The sequence below is a fragment of the Haliotis asinina genome, chromosome 6, assembly GCF_037392515.1.
Source record: "Haliotis asinina isolate JCU_RB_2024 chromosome 6, JCU_Hal_asi_v2, whole genome shotgun sequence".
Lineage (NCBI taxonomy): Eukaryota > Metazoa > Mollusca > Gastropoda > Lepetellida > Haliotidae > Haliotis > Haliotis asinina.
Window position 1 is genome coordinate 30,719,710 of NC_090285.1, and position 5,843 is coordinate 30,725,552.

Below are 5,843 nucleotides of genomic sequence, written 5' to 3' on the forward strand. Positions count from 1 at the left end.
ATTTTTCAGATTTGTGTCTGATAAAAGGGAAATGCCTGTCAGTGTCATCTCTTATGTATTAACCCAATAAACTTTGCTAATATATAAAGTTCTGTTTTAATTAAGATCTTCCCAGTGAGTGGAAACACATCACAGAAGTGTCTTGAGTTCAAGCGTTTCCCCGTCAATCGCTTCAAACCCTTTTACTCAAGACAGCAATGAAGAAACAACTTGTGAGGAAGTGGCAGATGAATACAAGACAGTCGCAGACAACTATGTCAACAGGGTATGTATTTTATACTTAAAGGGTTCGGGGCAACAAGGTGATAACCCTCAAAACTAATTTTCTGAGATTTTTATCACTAGTGGGTGTCAAGAGGCAGATCTGTCATTCCAGAAGAGTTAGCTCCCCTACCCCTGACAGTCTTGACAGTAGAGCATGCCTGCTTTTAATAAGGCACTGATTCCCATAGTTAGTTCGGCAAAAGGGTGACAACCCACAAAACATGGCGGAAGGAACCTGTTGACAAGAAGAAACTTTCCAGAGTATCATCTCTGATGTGGATAGTGATGACAGCAACCAGGACCCAAATTATGAACAAATACAGTGGGTAAGGGTATTCCGGATCACGGCTATTCCGGATCACTGCCACGTACATTAACCCCTAGAAACTGTAAATCTCGATGGATTTCTTCACTCTCATTTTAAAGTCGAGACATTGCTCTTTAAGGTGATATATTTTGTTTTACTTGATCTGAACCAGAAGTTTACTTGCGCGCCCTGTAACGAGGATACCTATCATCGCGTAATTTGCCGTTGGCACGTCAGGAAAAGGTAACTCATTCGGAATGACCCGTCTCAAATAAGACTAGAATCAAGTTGCTTCACGTTAACACTCCATTGCATGCATATACTTTTTACCTGTAAAAAGCAACAAAAATCTTCTCTACATCTGCCATATTTTTGGAGAAATGAGCAATTTATGGAACCCCATGTTTAAGTCAGTTCCGGATCACCAGAAAATAGGAATCACCTCAAGACTGCCAGCCGCCGAAAAATGTTAATTACTGTTGAAATAAAGTAATTAGTTTCACGATCTTACTTCGGTTGCCTTTATTTAAAATATGTACTCACTCAAGGGTCTGTCTTAGATGTTCTTTGCACAGAGCAGATACATAAAACGTTTTGGCCTTCATTTCGCCAAAACATAATTTGCGGTACAGAACTGTCTGTCAGGTAAAAGGTTATGAATATTGGAAATAAGCAACTTGACAATGCTTTGGGGTTGAAATTGTTTTGTTTTGTTTTCAAGTCATATTATTCTTTTTTTTAATAACTCGATGCATTTTAGTAAGGTACGACTCACTACAAGTGCCAAGCAGTCTTGCAGGGTCATTTAGGCAAATTCTTGATGTAGGTGGCAGTGTGTTTGCTGAGCCAGCTGGAGTACCTGTTCCATGTTTTCTCCATTGGCCTGCTGCACCAGCAGAAAAAGGAGGAGGCATGGTCATACTATGTCATTATGTTATTAACCACAGCAACAGAAAGTGACCTTTTATGACAACCAAAAATACCCTGTTACTTATGCCAGAGGCGGAAGCAATGAGGTTGGAGTAGACTCGAGGTATAGTTTGTTTCATTTTTAAACACAAGAAGATACACACCCATAAAGAGTTCAAATAGGCTGGTATTAATATATTATGGTCGTTGGCTTTACAATCAGTAATTGATGATGTGATGTTAAAAAGCTCCTGACTGAATAGTGCGTTAAAGGGGCACTGATGCGGAGCGAATAATGCTTCACGCCAACGGTCTAATTACGAAACCAAACCGCAAATTGGTCAGCGCCCACTCCTTCGACCGTGACGGACAAAGGAACTGGGCTCCTGTCCATATTAGCAGAATTTCTTCATCTAAACAGTCAGGAGGCCGGATGCCCATCACATGCCATTTGTTTAAAATATCCATGATATTCCTTGTCTGATCGTAACCATATATCCCAGCAGTGTAGTTCTTTTCGGATGCTTGGATGGTATAGTTACTGATCCAATTTGATCCTATTTCTGTGTGTTTAACCTCGATATTTAATCATGTTATGTGAAAATATGATGTCTACAGGCACATAGCAAGCCATTTGTTTCAGTACGGAAGATTGCAAAGCTTTATGTTTAGGTAGTTTTGAGTGTTGGTTGAGCTGTGATAGCAAATAGCATACGTAAATTTTGGTAGCTATGGTAGCTACAATGGTTTATTATTTATGATAATAAAACACACAGTTGATTTATTTGAATTCGTAAACAAAAAATACCGATGACTTTGCCTTTGGTAGAGAAATCTGAAAATTGTCTTACGTTTAAAAAAACCCTTATTTCACCTATTTACCCAAGTACACAGCAAATGCCTGTGTGCATTCCTTATGTAACGAAATTCCGTTGGTATCCTCAAAACAGTTTCGGCCCATAAGTGTTTTCAGGCTGCATGCGACACAGAGATTACATCTTCCTTGCTGTAACTCGCGTTTGATGGTGTAAGCCTACACGGAATTGTCATCATTCTCTTGATGGTCAATTCATGAATTTATAACAGGTATAATTAGTAGCAACACCATTTCAGTTACTCAACAAAGGTTCCCATTTGGCATTTCTCCTGTCTGGAGTAAATACTCAACATTATAAATTAAGGTCCGTAATGGCAAATGTATTGTATGTTACGTAATATGTGCAAGTAAGTGATGCAAGAGGGTTTATCAGCTGAGTTACAAAAACAAACATCGATCAAAGGATTAACCGATAACACACTGATTGATTAATTTCTTTTATCTTCTAGCGGATTTGTCAAAAGGCAGTGTGTGTAGATGACTACACCCTGTTGTAAAGTGTGAGTGCAAAAACAACATCCTCCCTTCAAAGAATTAACCACCCTTGCGTTGATTGATTGATTGCTCAATATTGGTTAACTAAATTACTTAGAATAGTGGACATCATACAGTTAGTTGCCAGGTGTGCTATCTTGGGAGACCAATGAGAGGTTTATCTAGTTTTCACCAACGAAAGACGTGAAACGATGTGTTACTTTTTCGCAAATGAGACAGTTGTAAGACACGCGACACAGAGCAGGATTATTTACCAGCTGCAGATGAATGGAATACGATTTCTTTTACGTGGATATTGATGGATACATTCCTGAACAAGGTAGTAGCCTGGCATTGTTGCTATCAAATTAGTCTGTTTTACATTCATTATTTGTATTTTGTATTAATTTATTTGTTGTAGCATTCAGCAGAATCTGTATGACAGAAAACACACACTAGATCGCGTATGTGTGTGAAATAGAATTTGGCAATCTATACAATGTATAAATGTTGCTGTTATGTTAGAAATTTACTATGAGTATAAGCAAATCGTATGTTCTTTCATTAATTTTCTGAATTATACAAATATGACAATAAACTAATTAGGGTTATGAGACAAAATATAGAGACGTACATTGGCTTCATTATTTTTCCGTCCTAATAGTTTTTTACCATTTCTACCACTGGCAGATGATTAACCTTCAAAGTGTTTCATTTGTTTTCATAATACATTTGTAATGAAGTACAAATGACTTGACCTTAGTTGATCTGTCTATAATTAAACTATCAATTGCACTTATGGATTGCGCAGCAGAGGTCACTAACCAGTCACGAATTCTGGGATATCATCCGGGTACTCACGGGAGAAAAACAATAACAAAAGTTTACACCAGTCCACGGAAATTGCTCCGCATCAGTGCCCCTTTAAAGGTTCTGAAAAAATGGGTTATTTTGCCTCGATAATTGTACTTTACAAGTTAAAGTCGCATGTAAAAGTCACGACAAAATACTATGTATCAATATTGAAGAGATCAGTACCATAAACCACTTATGTATTAACCCCAAGAAAATATTTTCAGCCCACACCGGTACCTGGAATCATGATTCTGGAGTATGTTGTTATGAGCAGCAGGTGTTAAAACTATCTACCAAGTGGATGTTGTTATCAACTGCAATGTTTGTTAATTATTCGTTTATCAAAATTATGGATATTGTTAACGCATCTATGTAATTAAACGCGTGTTACTGTTTGACACAGACCCCTGTTGCCCCAAACGAGCACCAATAACCGAACACTGCCTCGTTATGTCACGTGATACCCTGAAACGATTTGGAACTGCCATAACGGCGGAGCGTTTCTTTTGCGATATTTCTAAAGTCAATCAGGATCGAATTAATTTCATATTTTGGTGTAAGTAACATGAAACATTGTTCAGTCAGAAATTGCTCTTAGGTGCTTCAGATATATTTTTGCTGGGGCGCATGCAGTTGGTTTTTCGTTAGTGATCCGTAACTGCCCTACGCACTGTATCTAGTGAATCAGGATCAGAAACTTCAGATGTGGTAAGTCACTTTTTTCATGAATTTTATAATGTTTTTTGTTTTTGTGAGGGTTATCATGGTCATGACATCAAATGAAACAGCTCATATAATTTTAATTCCAGGAGTTTAATGATTGTTCAGAAAAAGTTAAACCATGTCGTTTAAAGTAGTTAAATCACAAAAAGCTTATTAATTAAGGTTCTTATCAAGTTTGTCTTCACTCCAGTATGATTGGGTTGTCATGTTTTTCCAGAACCAAAATCTATACATATGTGAGGGTTGTCACTTTTCAGGGAATTACAAACTAATTTTTTATTGTAAACAGAGCTTTGAAGATGTTGGACATTATATTTTAAAATATTGTTTTATTCCTTCCAGATCAGTCTGCTTCATTTGTCAGCAGAAGTTCTTGTAAAGATCCTGAAATATGTTACTATGGAAGATCTTCTGCAAAAAGTCACACTCGTTTTGTGAATGATAACAGCATTCTGTGGAAATGTTTTGATGACTTTTCATTTGATGTCATGTGTTTTAATTAAGATCAATTCAGAAATGTCATGAAACATTCAGCAAGTTTTAAGTATTTTGAGCTACCATATGGAGAATTTCTTTTTGAGCATGATATATTCAATGCAATAGTTTTGTGTCAGCTATGAAAATCAAAGAATATGCAAACATTGAACCTTACGGACACACCAATTAATTCTCTTCAGTTTTTAAGGGTCGTGGAATTAAGTGGATGTAGAAATCTTGCAAGTGCAGAATTTCTTAACATTGGGACATGTCAAAATTTGGACTTTTTGTATGTCAGTTTTACCCAAGTGAAAGCTTCTGATCTTTGTTCTGTAGTGAAGCCTGGTCTGCTGTGTTTAGACGCTGCACAAAGTGTGTTCACGATCATCCAATAGCAGTTTAATCTTGAAAAAACCTATCACTCTGGAATGTCGTCCATGCTTGTGTCTCTTCACCCACATAGCTCAACTGAAGATCTTGCTCATATAGGGAACATTTTCATAGATTGTGATATTGAGATCTTTGACAAACATTAATTTGTTTTACAGGACGATCGTGGAAGGTCTCGGAAACGCAAAAGAAGGAAAAGGAAATGAGGGATTAATAAGGAAGGAAGAGATGAAGGTGAAAGTTATAAGCACAGCAAAACATATGAACGAGTCTATCCTGCAGAATCTGTTGGACCCAATTGTGATTGTCCAAAGAAGTGCTTTGAAGAGATTGGGCAGCAGAAGATTGATGAGATTTTTACAGGCTTTTGGGGTTTAGGTAATAGAGATAAACAGAATATTTGTTTGGATGTGTAGAGGTAGTTCCAGTCAGTAGAAGGTACCCAGCTAACACGCGACGTTCCCACAACATTATGTTTACGTCAGGGTTTGGTTATGTCGGGAAATGACGTAACTAGTACGTTATTAGAACGTCCTAGGATAACGTCATATCACAACCTTGCCACAA

At 37.4% G+C, this 5,843-nt stretch overlaps 1 long non-coding RNA gene across 1 annotated transcript; it reads left to right on the forward strand.

The window, feature by feature from the left end:
- Window positions 1-398: 398 nt before the first annotated feature.
- Window positions 399-5,490, forward strand: LOC137288148 (uncharacterized). Its single transcript, XR_010957060.1, has 2 exons — window positions 399-590; window positions 5,435-5,490. It is a non-coding gene; the product is annotated as an uncharacterized lncRNA (long non-coding RNA).
- Window positions 5,491-5,843: the final 353 nt, after the last annotated feature.